This window comes from Rhamphochromis longiceps, linkage group LG12 (genome assembly GCF_057381845.1).
Source record: "Rhamphochromis longiceps isolate RC_006_pf linkage group LG12, R_longiceps_female_GT1.1, whole genome shotgun sequence".
NCBI lineage: Eukaryota > Metazoa > Chordata > Actinopteri > Cichliformes > Cichlidae > Rhamphochromis > Rhamphochromis longiceps.
Window position 1 is genome coordinate 36,915,830 of NC_140568.1, and position 15,617 is coordinate 36,931,446.

The window sequence follows — 15,617 nt, forward strand, 5'->3', positions numbered from 1 at the left end:
TTTATTGTGTGTCACAGATTAGTCATTACTGTAGCCGTGTTTTATAGGTAGGTATGCCATGGCTTCCCTCAACTGGCTTGTTAACAGAATTTTTCTATTGTCTTATGTTAATGTAGTCATTTATTCAGGTTAAGTAGGCTGAAATTTCCACATTTTGCATGCACTTTTTCTCACAACCACTAGAGTTCTCTTATATAATCTGAGCTATTTTCTGTTAATCACTTTTATCTTCAAATAAAGCTTTGTCTCCTAGTTCAGTTTAAAATCCCAAACTGAGTAGGTAATCTCCAGATAAACAACTCAGTTACAGGCCAGACAAATTGAAATTCCAATCCATTTAAGAGAACTGGAAAAAAATCACCCACAAATGAAAATAATTAATTTCTGTCTGTGGTCTTCCTGCACATGCCCTCTTGATATGAATGCTTAGAGAAATAAGCTTTTCTTATTTCCAAAATAAATAAATAAATGAACTCCTGGGAGTAACGTTTTAAAACATAGTCCTTAAGAAACAAGAGGAAGACCAAAACAGCAGTTACTGTGTTAAACAGGAAATAGTCTTCAGAGAGTTGATTGAGACAAGACAGTCATTTAAAGACGATTAATGAAAGATACTTAAATATAACTGGAATATTAAATATTCCAGTTAAATGCATACACTTGTAAAAAATAAGGCAATATTTAGTCTTATCCATTTTAGACAGTTGACCAGAAATCTTCTGAAACATTACAAGCAAATGGAAAAAAATGTGGGTTCAAGGTTCAAGGTTCTTTATTTGTCACATGCATAGTTATACAAGTATAACACACAGTGAAATGTGTACATGTAACCACAGCCATGTAACTGCCTACTGCGGCCATTTACTGGGATGATAACATTCACAATGGCTTCTTGCTCTTTTCAGACCTTCCAATCCAACATCCAGTAAGTCCTTCTGGTGGTGTATTCCAGCCCCTTAAAACCACAGGTAACAGTGTTGGTCAAGTTACTGGAAAATCGCAATTAGTTGCTAATTACTGATTACTTCTCCAAGAAAGTAATCCAGTTACCTTACTAATTACTTATTTTCAAAAGTAATTAGTTACTTTATTACCGTATTTCCCGGACTACAAAGCGCACCTAAATATTAGCCGCACAAGCTAAAATCAGGGGAAAATCCTGTTTTGTACATACATTAGCCGCACCTGACCAAAAGCCGCAGGTGTTTCAATGTTGACTTATCATATGTAAGAGAATATGCACAAAGGGAATTGTCAGGAAAGAGATGGCTGTTTGGAGACATCACTTTTATTAATATTTTGAAAAACAAGTTATGGGTACATATTTGCACATGTAGTACATAACAGTAGCCTACAGCACACCAGAAAAATAGATTCGGACTACCTTTTAGGCTGAGGTGCAGTGACACAGCTTTAACAAGAAGAAAAGTCAGTCATTCACCACCATCTTTCTCTTCTTCCTGCGCACTAAAACCACCAAAGTCCTCTTCTCCAGTGTCGGATACAAACAGGCTCAGGATGGCTTCGTCATCCACTCTTCTTCTCTCCTTCGTTGTCACTTTCAAAACCAAAGAAATCCTCATTGTCAGTGTCAGAGTCGAACACCCTCAGAAGGGCCGTGGCGGTGTCCTCCTCTCCATCATGCAGCAGTCCAGCCCTTCAAAATCCGTTGGTGATCGTGGATGTTTTCACACTTTTCCACGCTGTCAGAATCCACCGGTGGAGTTGGGCATAACTTGCTTTTTGGGCATAACTTGCAAGTTTATCGCCGCTCATCATCCACGCCTCCCGCTGAATGCGTAGCGCTACTTTGAAGTTTGTTTTTCGCGCTACTTCGTACGGCACTACGTTGCCTGGCGGACGGACATGTGACTAACATACCACTCTTGAACCCCGATCCTTCCGCCAGGCAACGTAGTGCCGTACAACAGCGGAACACACAAAACAAATCGTCTTACGATATGACAAAAATCACGGACAATCCATAGAAAAGCCGCACCTGACTAAAAGCCGCAGGGTTCAGAGCTTGTGCAAAAAGTAGCGGCTTATAGCCCGACATTTACGGTACTTAGTTACTTTTAAAAACATGATACACAACCTGTATAATTATAAAGCAATAGACCTTTTAGTCCAATTCAATTTTTTCTGTGTAATCCATCATATAAAATTGAATCAAATGAAAAAAGTCTCTTTTTAAAACTTGTTTTATTAGTTGTAATTATTTAGCTTTATGCACATTGCATCAAGCAAAAATTAAATTATATGCAACATTCTCGAACTTGAAGAAAGAAGTTTTCTTCCCACGCAGTGTACAGTGGACACTAATGTTTTTGTCACTTTTTATGGAATCAAAATCAAAGTAGTGTAAGTACTTCCAAGCTTTAAACGCTGCACGGTCGTACTCTCTCCCACACTCTATATTATCCATTGTTGATCTACACACAGACGGACGTTCCACTCACAAACGTCATTGTCATGAGACACTCTCCCTAACAAAATCATGGTTTGGAGTGACGGACAAGGTAAGCGACTCATGTTGTAACTGACGTCAGACGCCGGAGATTTTGGCGGAAAATTAAAGCAAATGGTAGTTTAGATTTGAACAAATTCATTTAAGCTTCAGCATTACCAAATACACTTATCAATTGTCTTATAACTAACACTATTTGTCTAAATAATCTCCAACACCCTGGAGAACAACGAGGAGAGTTTAGAGACTCTCCAAGATTACATCGATCAGTGCTTTCAGGATCTCGTGATGAAGAAGACCCCGTGTGCAGCTTCCCCGGCCAAAGCTGAGACGCCGTCGTCGAAAAGACAACGCCCGGCAGATTCCCCCGGCTCAACATCGCCAGCCGGCAAAGATATTGCCGACATATTGGCGTCAATCGACAAGCGATTGTCCAGTTTCGACGCAAGGCTGTCCTTGGTGGAGATTCTTCACCGAGAATTTAAATGCTTGCGAGAATCCCTGGAGTACAGCCAGCAGCAGGTGGAAACGCTTGCTGCTGAAAATGCCACGCTAAGGGAGTCGGTGAAATGTCTCACAGATAATGTTACCCAGCTCAATAGAGAAAATAAAAAAATAAAAGAAACAGTTATCGATCTACAAGCTCGTAGCATGCGTGATAATCTGGTATTTTCTGGTATTCCAGAAGCCGCTGGAGAGGACGCGGAGACCACGGTAAAAAGCTTCATCAAAACCCACCTGAAGCTGCCGGAGGACACTGTGAAGAACATCGTCTTCAATCGGGTACATCGCCTCGGCCCCATTCGGGCTACGGCCGGGAGACCACGTCCTATCGTGGCCAAATTCGGCCACTTCAAACAAAAGCAACATGTGAAAAGCCGCGGCAGGGAATTAAAAGGAACGGACTTCAGCGTGAACGACCAGTTCCCCAAAGAGATCTTGGAACGACGCAGGGTCCTCTTCCCAATCCGACGCGGCTTCATCCAGAAGGGCTCCCGCGCTGTCATCGCTGTGGACCGGCTGTACGTGGACGGACAGCTCCACCGCGACCCCAACATCACTCCGTGGCTGTATTAACCTCACACCAGATAAGAATCAGCTGCACCATTTCCCTATCCACTCACACTAACTTGCATTAACATCTGTTTAACTTACCAGTATCAAATCGCATCTTAAAGTGTGATTTCATAGCAGAATTAACACCGTCACTCTCCGTCAGTGATTTAATTGGAATGTTTACGTTTTGTTTCTGTTTTTTTTTTCTTCTCGTTTTTTGTTTTTTTTTCCTCCTCTCTTTTCCCCCTCTTGGTTTTATGCTGCTCACCCCTGTCCTTGGTTTCTTTCTTTATTCCTTTCACTGCCTTGATCACCTGCTTCGACACTCATCCACAAACATCCTTTATTTCGACACATACGCACCATGCGCTCAACGGCAGCACATTTACATCAGTCAGACAGCGCACACAGTCATATAAGATACACACACACTTAAGCCAAGCCTACTCATATTAGTAACTATGCATACACAAAGTCAGACTCAGGGAGCATCTCGCCACACATTTTTTCTCTCTCTCCTTCTCTTTATTTATGAACAAGTGACGTATTCTCTCCACCTGTCTAAGCGACGCACACAGCATACATCCCTAGTTATACACAAACATCTATGGGTACACTGAGGTTCATTAAATGGAATATAAATGGAGCTGGCTCCAGAGAAAAGAGGTTAAAAATATTTAACCAACTCAAAAAACTACAGGCAGATGTTGTCCTATTACAAGAGACCCACAGACCTCTTAGAGGTTCGAATGAACTTAAAACACCTGAGTTTCCTAATGTGTTCTCAGCTTGTTATAATTCTAGACAAAGGGGAGCAGCAATTTTAATACATAAAAATATTAATTTCACAGTACTCGATACAGTTATAGATCCAGAGGGCAGATTCTTAATCATTAAACTATCTATACGTGATAAAAAGCTATGTATTGCAAGTGTATATGGTCCAAATGTTGATGATCCCTCATTCTTTCACGGTTTTTTCAGTGCACTCTCTGAACACTTAGATGGCACACTTGTTCTTGGAGGTGACCTCAACCTTGGACTAAATGAAGACATGGATAGGCTCAATACAGCGGGAACTCAGCGTAATTGGCAGTCCACAAATATAATCAAACAGTATATGAGCGACTTTGGTCTTTGCGATGCATGGCGCTCCCTTCACCCCACCAGTAAGGAATATACTTTTTTCTCACATGTCCATCACTCCTACTCTCGTCTGGATTATTTTTTGGTCAGCAGCTCACTGCTGAACGACATTTCAGACACTGAGATTCACCCTATAGCTGTCAGCGATCATGGTCCTGTATCTTTAACACTAATGCACAAGAATAATACTACGCCAAGAAAAAACTGGAGATTTAATATATCACTACTTAAAGATGAAGACTTTATTAAATATTTTAAAAAAGAGTGGACTTCATATTTGAACTATAATGACACTCCCGAAACATCAGCTTCTGTTCTATGGGAAGCAGGGAAAGCTGTGATGAGAGGTAAAATAATTTCTTTCTCATCACATAAAAAGAAAAAAGAAAACAAAAATATTCAGGAATTAGAAAAAAACATCAAATCACTAGAAGAAGCCTACGCGTCCCACCAAGATCAGGAAACATTGAACAAAATACGCAAAACAAAACTAGAATTAAATGAGATAATTGATAAAAAAACAAAATTCTTAGTACAAAGACTACGCCTACAAAATTATGAACATGGTAATAAATCCGGTCAATTTCTAGCAAACCAGCTAAAAATAAATAAAGAAAAAACAACTATATGTGCTGTTCAAGATTCATCTGGGAACACAATATATGATCCGATACAAATAAACAACATTTTCAGGGATTTCTATAAAACGTTGTATTCACCACAAATAAACCCATCTAAAAAAGAAATTGATCAGTTTTTGGACAACATAACTCTTCCAAAATTATTGGACACTCAAGCAATGGCACTGGATTCACCACTGACACCAGGTGAACTCCAGGAAGCCCTGATAAGTATGCACAATAATAAGGCTCCAGGTCCAGATGGCTTTCCTGCAGAATTCTACAAAGAATTCTGGTCGATTCTAGCACCAGTTTTCTACAGAACGTTGTTGGAAATTAAAGAAAAGGGCAGACTTCCATCAAATATGAATTCTGCAAACATTAATCTCCTGCTAAAACCAGGCAAAGACCCTGTATATCCCTCAAGCTATCGTCCAATATCCCTTATAAATGTAGACCTTAAAATAATCTGCAAAGCTCTCTCAAAAAGACTGGAGAAAATAACCCCCCTCTTAATTCATCCTGACCAAACTGGTTTCATAAAAGGTAGGCACTCATCAACAAATACACGTAGATTACTTAATTTGATAGACTACTCATACAGTAAAAACCTAGAAACTACAATATTCTCTTTAGACGCAGAAAAAGCATTTGACAGAGTTAACTGGAAATTTCTATTTGCAACTTTACACAAATTTGGTTTTGGATCCTCTTTCATAAACTGGTTAAAAATATTATATAATTCCCCAACAGCTTGTGTTAGAACAAATGACCAGACATCCTCCAGCTTCTGTCTCTTGAGGGGCACCAGGCAGGGATGCCCACTCTCCCCTTCACTATTTGCAATTTTTATTGAACCACTAGCAGCAGCAATTAGACAGAATTCAGTAATTAAGGGCATAAAATGCAAGAACGTGGAACATAAAATCAGCCTTTATGCGGATGATGTGTTACTCTTTCTCCAAAATTCACAAACCAATATCTCTGGGGTGATTGAATTGATAAACTCTTTTGCAAGAATATCAGATTACTCAATTAACTGGTCAAAATCTACAGTCCTACCGATTAATTGCTCCTTCCATAATTCCTCTTCTACACCACTGCAATCGGGAAATGTAAAATATTTAGGTATTAATGTTTCTCCCAAGCTTGCAGATCTAACTAAATTAAACCATATCCCACTTTTAAAGAAGGTAGAAGATGATCTGGCTAGATGGAAATGTCTACCCATATCACTCATGGGAAGGGTTGCCGCTATAAAAATGATGGTCTTACCAAAAATAAATTATTTATTCTCAATGATCCCAACTAAACCGCCACAAGATTGGTTCAGATCTCTAGATTCATGTATGTCCAAATTCCTTTGGAAAAATAAACCCCCACGTATAAGCTTAAAAACACTACAAAAGACCAAGGATAAAGGAGGACTAGAACTGCCTAACTTTCAGCACTACTTCTTAGCCAACAGGCTTCAGTTTATCTCAGGATGGCTAAAACATACCCTCTTAGATGAACCTTGGCTAGATGTAGAACAAGCACTCTGCAATAATCTAGAGATCTCAGACCTACCATTTATCAGCTCAAACATCCAACGACATGAATGCTTTAAAAGCATCAACATCAGCTCTTCTCTGACAGCATGGTGGGAGTTTCTAAAATTGACGGCGTCTTCATTAATCCCATGCAAACGTACACCTATCTGGAACAACCCTGACATATTACAAAACAATAATATGATAAACTTTTCAGATTGGAGTGATAAAGGAATCAAATATTTAGAACATATACTAGAAGGAACAGAATTTATTTCATTTGACGGACTAGTTACACAATATGGGATCAACAAGAAAAGATTTTTAGAATATCAACAAATTAAATCCATAGTAAAAAAGAAATTTAAACCGGGTCAAGTTGAACTACAAACACCACCAAGTGTGGTTCAATTTCTTACTCTTAAACCCCCCAAATTACTATCCAAAATATACAGAATGCTTTCTAAAACACATGAATCAATATCACTTCCTATTGCAAAATGGGAAGCGGATTTATCAGTTAACTTAGACCTAAACTTCTGGTCTCAGATTTGCTTAAAAACCTTTCATCTAATTAGAAATCCCAGTCTTCAATTAATTCAATACAAAATATTACATAGAGTGCACTATACAGGTCATCGGATGTTCAAGATGGGCTTTACGTCTACCAACAACTGCTCACACTGCCAAACCAATTCACCGGACAATTATATCCACGCTCTTTGGTTCTGTCCACCAGTTCAGAAGTTTTGGCGCGAGATATGTGAAGACTTATCGAAGTGTCTGAAATGTAACATTCTAACTTCCCCTTTAGTGTGTTTGTTGGGCAGCTTAGATAATGTCACTTCAGAAAAGAATATAGCCCATATGGTTTTCACTGCCCTATGCATAGCCAAGAAAACAGTCCTCATGAACTGGAAAATAAAAATAATCTTAATTCTAACCAATATAGAAATTATCTATTAGATTACATTAGTCTTGATACAGCCTCTGCCACCACATCAGATCAATTGCTCTGGGCTCCTTTGATCAGCTCCATCACCTAGTGGGGGTGGGGGGTCATAGTTTGGTCCCGCCTTCACTGTTGTGATTGGTGTGGGGGTAGGGACAGGCTTAGGGCGTCGGGGGGTTCCCCAGAGGCATCTTCCTTGGGGGGCTCAACCCGGGGTAGCGGTCATGTCCGGTTAGGGGCTCTGTTGGCTCTCCGGTGACTGTTTCCTCGCGGCTGCGTGCAGCGGGGCTAGGGGAGGGTCTGTGCTGACGGACGTGGGTTACTGACCTGGTAGCCTGGCTGCCCCTGGGTGGGTCCGGGATGGGCGTGAGGTTCTGGGGGCGCTCCATCTCTGGGCTGGGACCCGGACCGGGCCTCGGGGGCTTGGGTCCTGGTTGGTGTGTTGCCGGGGTTGTGGGCGGGTGGGTGCATGGGGGCCCAGCCCTGGAGCAGGGTGCCGCCGGTGCGTCGAGCCACCTGGGGGGCTCTTCAACTGGTGGGGGAGATTGTCACATCTTGCAGGAGCTTTCCTCTCCTCAGGAGCTGCCTCTGCAGGAGGGGGAGATACAGGAGAGGTGGAGGAAGATCTCAGCCTGGGTGTTTATTGTCTTATGTAGTCTGGAAGATGAGTGGATGGTGGGGTGGGTGCAGTTTTCTCTGTGGTGGGGTTGGGTGGACTGTCCCGGGCTCTGTGGGGCCGGGCGGCGCTGCTGCACTAGGCCCGGTCTGGATGGGCCTGGGCCCCCTTTCCCTGGCGGGTCGCGGAGTATGGGGGTGCCTACTGGGGTCAGCGGGGGAGCTGGCCCCAGGGAGGGGTCACTTGCCCCTCCCTTCCTTCCCTCCCCATCTCCAGCTGCCTCCCTCTTCCCGCTCCACCACAACCACCCACACATGCAGGGCCTTGGAGTAGGGGTATGTCACCAGGGTGCAGAGGAGGCTACCACCCTTATGTCCCCTTCTGGCTGCCTCTGCCTCAATTTTATCCCACAACTTAGACATTCACATTACTCACACTCTCATTACACATACATATAGGATCTTGGGGGTGGGCACGATACACGGAGTCCAAAGTACCATCAGGGTGTACACCCCACCCCTGGCATCGTTGCCCACCTCTCAATTTTAAATACACGTAGACATTGAGGGCTAGCAGGAGGGACCATGCGCTTACCTGCTGCTCTCTGGCAGGTAGCTCCAAGCCCTCCTGGGTTTTAAATGCACCTTAGAACACACATGCATCAACATTACAATGAGCGGGTGGAGGGAGGGTCGGAGTCTTCTCTCACCCCCGTTCTCTGCGACCTGCTGGAGCAGGGGGGCTAGGACTAGGAGGAGGAGTTGGCCGTCCGACTGCGGTCTGGAGTGTGGAGCCTTCCTGCTGCTGCGGAGTCGGGGCGGTCTGCCTCCCCCCACCGCAGGGAAAAGGGAAACACCACCTGGGTCTGGGTGCAGTTCCCCCCTCCAGGGGCGGGGGCACCTAGACCCGGTTTGTAGAGTACGCTTGGGGAGTGTGATCGTGTGTACAACGTCTCTTTATGTCTGTCTCCACGTTGGTTGAGTGTGGAGTAAGTGCATATGAGAGCATGAGGGTGGGAATGGATGTTTGTATCTGTGTGTGCCTGTATGTCTGTGTCTATATGTCAGGTTGGGTGTCAGGCGCCACCTCTCTGGGGACATCTCAGGCCCTCCAAGGTTTGGAGGCCTATCTCCCCCTACCACCACTTCCCCTGCCAGTGGCGGACCCCCTCAGACATCGGTGCGTTGGTGGTTCTTTGTGTCCGGGGATGGGCGTCCAGGTACACACCGGCTCACTCCTTGGCGGCCGCTTATCGGGGCCTGGAGCCTGGGGCTCGCTCGGGCCACTTCGGAGGTGGGGTGCCCCCGGCCTCTCGGCCTGGGGCTCGGTCACTCAGGCGCAGCTGGCTGCCAGCGGAGCTCACGGGCGCGTCACTGCAACTCCCCCTGGCTTCTGCTCCGCGGCTGCTGAGTGAGCCCTCATCTGGGACTCTCCTCAGCTCTTTCTGGGACAGTGGCGCGGCTGCCCCTCTGTTGGTCTTCCTTGGTCTCTTGTGTTCTGGGGGCCTCTGGATGTCTGGAGTTTTGATCTCCTCCACACCTGCTTCACGCCCTGGAGGACGGGGCTGTGGCCCCCCCACACCCTCTAGCAGATTATTACATGAAGGAACCTTTTAAAAAAACAAAAAACAAGCGCGTCCATGCTCACAGGTGTACACACGGGTGATCACACCCACAAACTACACCCTTTTTGGCTCCTACCTCAAAGCACACTGTGTTCTGTTGATCTTATGTGCTGCACAATAATGTTTAACATTTAGTATTTACTGTCATATTCCCATATATCATTGTGATGTTGTTTATTCTATTACTCTTGTTCTCTTCTGCTTGCTTTCTTTTTTCTTTCTCAGCAGGTGATCCAGGTGATTGATATATGCATTTTTTTTTCTCTGCCCGTTCTGTTGGTTTTTGTCTTTTGCCCTTCTCCCCCGTCCCTCTTCTCAGCTGTTTCTCTTTCCCTCTTTCTTTCTCCCCTTCTTTCCCCCAGTCAAGTCTGTCCCGTATTCAGTAAGTGAAAATAAAATAAACAATAAAAGGTGAATCAAATGGACCATTACGGCAAGGCTGGGATGGTCAGTTTGGTAAAGTAAATCCGTTGGGCATCTTTCTTTGCCTTTAGACAACAATTCTGATGGCAAAAGAGCCAAACGGGACAGGCCCAAAAAAAAAAAAAAAAAAAAAAAAAAAATCATGGTTTAGTAACACAGTAACGCAGCAACAGCAGTGTAATTACTTTTTTTTTGCAATAGTAATCCTTTACTCGTAACTTGAAAAAAGTAATCGGATTACAGTGATGCGTTACTTTTTACATCTTACTGCTCATCTCTGGTAGGTGGTCCTTGTGGAATTGTTCTCTTTTACAATTGCATCTCACTGTTTTTCAGAGGAAGAGTGTGTGAAAAAAACCTTACTATAGCTGACCAACAGCTCCCAGCTATGCACACCACCAAAGAGCAATAAAGATTAATATGGGCTTCCTTGCCCGTGGGGCCATAGATTTGCCACTTTATATCAATAAATATCTTTAGAAATGAATATAAAAAGACATGCGGCGATGGGGATATATGCCATATACATGTGTATACTGTATACATCAGCTCTGTGTGTGATTCTACTTTTAGCTGTTCCTGTAATCAAAAGAGATTGTCACAGCAGGTGGCTCTGCACTTTTGATTTGGTAGATTTTTATAGTTTTTAACGTCACATATTCTTCCTGACACAACCCCAAAGGGATTCATTTCTCCTCCCAGGATCAAGCCAGAGACTCTTTGTCTGTTAGGCGATTGTGTAAACCATTACACTGTGGAGTCACTAGCTCTGTGTAAACTGCATGCTTAAATATGTTGACTTTTGCATTCTTTGTTGCTGTTGTCCAAACTTCAGATGGCTGTGGTCTGATCTCTCTGTGTAGCTCCCTCTCTTCATGCTTTCCTTTTTTTTTCAGTCCATTTCCATCACTTTGTCTAGATCTCTGAATCTCCCTCTGTCCATCTGTTGCTTTCATTCTCTCGTCTTGCCTCCACCCCCTCCATCTGTCTTAGAGGTTTCACTAACAGGGTACTTGACAGGAGAGAAGTGTGCAGGGAGAGTGGCCTTTTTCTAGCAAGTCAGCTAGTCATCCAAGGCTAATTAAATATAGCTTCTGAGTGCTCGAGTCTCTCTTGCTCTCCTACCTCTTGGTGTCTCTGTCACTATCTTACTTAAAGTGGGTGCTTTTCCTGAACTGAATTAACACTCCTCCCTGTTTCTTACTTGCTTTCTCTCTCACACTCTCTCTATCCCTTGTTCCCAGTCATTGCCTTGGGCTCCTTACACTCAAATTAACCTTTCACTATAAAAATCACACAGGGGAGCAGTATCCAGACAGGTGTGTGTGTGTGTGTGTGTGTGTGTGTGTGTGTGTGTGTGTGTGTGTGTGTGTGTGTGTGTGTGTGTGTGTGTGTGTGTGTGTGTGTGTGTGTAAGAGAGAGAGGGGGGGGATGTAATGTGCATGAATCTGAGTGTGTGGCTGAGTTTACAGGGTTAGCCTGTAAGCCTCTGTCCATGTAATTGTGTATCAGAGTCTTAAATGAGCTCTATTTTCCCAAGCTGATCATGAGAGTGGACGGATGTTAGGTGGAACAGGTAAATCGAAGGTTCAGAATAGATGACGGGTTTACGGGTAAAACGGGAGGAACAGGATGTACATGCTTCCAAAATCTTCCAGCTCATAAGGAATTACACCAGAGACTCATTTATTCAACAGGCCCAGTCAGTTAATAAACTCATGTACATCAGTCTGTCTGTTAAAACTTTAGACGTGAAGTGTAGTAACACTGGTTGGGACTGTCAAGATAGCGTGTCTCCAGGGCTGGAAATTAAGCTTTCCTACTTATAAATGTTACATATTACTGACAAGCTGTGTCCAACAGGCTGACAGTGTGGTGTTCAGCCTGTTGGACACAGCAGTGAAGAGTAGGCGGATAAAAATTAGAGTATCCAATTTCCATGTTGTAGAGATAAGGAGAAGTGAGGGGAGCAGAAGGAAGGTACAAGAGTACGGAAGGGGCAGGAGCCAGTAGTAGAGTAAAATAAAGTGAAGTGAATTTTTAAAATCTGGATTTTATGTCTCTTTGGCTTCATGTTCCTCCTATACTTTTTTTCAAACCTAAACTTTCATGAAGGAAAAATTAGTTAACTTTTTAGGAAGAAGGTTTTGGAAGAAAAGGACAAACAGCAATACACAAAAAAGCTTAAACCCTATAGATGTTTTTATCACACCTCTTTCACTCTATGCTTAGCTGCATACTAGTATTGCAACCCAGTCTCACAGCAAAATGTGAACTAGACCCCAAAACATTTTTATCAGGCTTTTGTAGTCCTCTTTTGTGACAATCAGCACAACTTTGAAACAAATGTGTTACAACAAGAAGTAAATATGTCTAGAACATGTATATTGTAAATAGTCTCAAGTGGGGGCTAAAGACCAAAGCAAAACCAGTACATAAAATACTTTGGTATTTTTATTCATCTTTAGACATGAAAGGATGAATACAAATACTTTACTCCACCACTCATCTATCCATGTTCCAGACGTGGACTATTTCCCTTAAAAGTAGACAATAATTAATTAACCCAGTATCACAATAACGTCTGGGTTTTAAATATATATTATCTCCCGCTGCTAGTACTGATACTTCTGCATGCTGCATTTCATGCTTTGCCTCTACAAAGCGTGAAAAGGAGAGGATGACTAATCAAAGCATACGAGGACGTTTGGACAGATAGCAATCGTATTCAGGGACACAAACATAACGGTAAGACATTTGTGTTGCGAAATGTGATAAAAGGTGAAAATTCAGGACTAGAAACACAAATTAATACAGCAGAGGTTGTGAATATTTCACCTAGTATAAAAAAGGTGAGTTTGTTGTATTTTAGTAGCTAAAAGCTCCATACAGCACAGTAGTGGACAAAAGAATCTTTCGGGAGTAAAAAGTTGAAAAAAATAAATAAAGCTGTTATTCCCCAACCACTAGTATCACAGCATCTGTCTGCAGTTGTAATCAGTATACTCTAACAGTGAAAACAAAAACAACTCAGCAATAACAAATATCACCATATCTCTTTAGATACAGCCAAACCTCTTAAACGGTTACATAGCTTGATTTGCAACCCTCTCACATATTAAACCTTTATCCTCTTTAAACTAGAAACCTTGCTCCTTCCATTTCTTATTCTAAGAGATCCGCCTCACTTACTGAAAGTTTCTGGGAATAAATACAAATCTGTGAAGGTTAAAATGTGGATTGTGTCTAACTATGGTCATTCGTGTAATTTATATTATAGAAAGTATGCTATAGTAAGTATTATAGTAAGCACTTTGCTAAATATTAATATGTTCATGTCTTTGTAAATCTCTAATTGGCTGTCCCAGTCTACTGAGCGAGTTGCTTTCTGTCTGAGTGGCGCTTTGTTTCCCGTTGTGTCTCTTTTTCTCGAGTGAGAATTGTAAGGTAAAAAGAAATACGAGCGTTGGCTCGTCTGGTGTGTCTTTGAGTTTGTGCGTGTGCGATAGAGAGACAGTCATGTTGGGCACACAGATGGGAGAGCTGAAGACGATTAGAGTGGTATTACATTGTCACTGGGCTGGCACGCACCGCTTTAATTACCAAGTACAGCAAACACACAAAAAATTTTTAGAGACACAAATTTACGCAAACAGACACACGAGCACACTGATAGACAAATTCAAGCAAATATTACGCTACACACAAGCAAACTGATATAATGCAGCCCACGCACAGCGACACTCAACCACCTTATATGCAGCACAGATTTTGACACATACGTTAAATTTCGATTCTGCCTGTTTTTCGTCTAGTGAGTTCACATACTTTAGAAATCCAAAGTTTTTTTAATTTACACATTCCTAATGATACCCATTTTAAAAATCACATGTTACTGAGGGTCAAGATCATAACCAATCACCCTTTTCTTTTTCTTTATATGAAAATATAAAGCAACCTCTGCATTCTGCACTACATTGACAAAAATATTAAGCTACCTACACAATACATCAACACTAGCTTTTATGTAATCTCATCCTAAATCCATAGGCATTAATATGTAGTTGGTCCTGCCTTTAAACCTGTAACTGTTTCCACTTTCCTGGAAGAATTTCAACAGGATTTTCGAGTGTGTCTGTGGGGACAGAAGAGCATTTGTGAGGTCAAACACACATTGAACTAGAAGGACTGGCTCACAATTTCTGTTCTTGCCTAAGGTATTTAATGTATTGAGATCAGGACTCTATGTAGACCAGTCAAGTCCTTGCCAACAGTATTCATTCAACTATGCTTTTATGAACTTTTCTTTGTGCACTGGGGTACAGCAATCCTGGAACAGAAAAGGATTTTCCCAGACTGTTACCATAAGGTTTAAAGCATAGAACTGTCCAAAATGTAGTATTGAGGCATTAAGATTTTGCTTTAGTAGAACTAAGGACCCCAGAACCACAGAAAATCAACCTCATGGCTCAATAAAATCAGGCAGTTAAAGTCCTCTTGGAATTCTTAGACTCATTCATCAGACTGCAGATAGAGAAGCATGATTCATCACCGCATGGACTACGTTCCCACTGCTCCAGAGTCCAGTGGCAGCGTACTTTACGGCATTCCATATGATGCTTGGCATTGTGCCTTGTGGAAACCCATGCCATGAAATTTCCAGCTCCAAAGCCTACTTCAGTGCACAATGCACTTCAGCACTTGATGACCCTCTTCTGTAACTTTACATGGTCTTCCACTTTGTGGTTGAGTTTCTGTGTATTTTGAGTTGTTTCCATTTTCCAGTAGTACTGCTTAAAGTTGACTGTGGAATATCTATGAAGGATGAAATTTCACAAACTGACTTGTGGCATCCAGTTACTGTACAACATTTAAATTCAGTGAGCTCTTTAAAACAACCCGTTCTTTCATAAATGTTTGTAAAGGCAGACTAAATGGCCAGATGATTGATTTCTACCTTTCTGGTAAAGGCACTCAAATCCCCTGAATTCAAACATGTAAGAAGTGCGGCCCAATACTTTTTGTCCATATAGTGTATTTTAGTCTTGTTCTGTCATGCAGTATCAGTTTTCACTGCAGCCCTGAACTTGTCTAAATATTATCTGACGGAGAACCTAAATGTCCAGTGCAATCAGACATCAAGGGTCTTAACCAGCCAGCTTCCCAGTACCATCTATG

General features: G+C 42.3%; 1 long non-coding RNA gene across 7 annotated transcripts in view; it reads right to left on the minus strand.

Annotated features, from left to right (window-relative positions):
- Window positions 1-768: 768 nt before the first annotated feature.
- The window catches only part of LOC146657810 (uncharacterized), a 93,655-nt gene continuing 78,806 nt past the window's right edge, over window positions 769-15,617 (minus strand). For 5 of the 7 annotated variants that reach the window (XR_014914099.1, XR_014914097.1, XR_014914101.1 and 2 more), the window contains one exon: window positions 13,840-15,254. This is a non-coding gene — a long non-coding RNA (uncharacterized LOC146657810). Of the gene's footprint in view, window positions 956-13,839; window positions 15,255-15,617 lie in introns of those variants that run through there. The other 2 variants (XR_014914100.1, XR_014914098.1) reach the window with 1 other exon arrangement.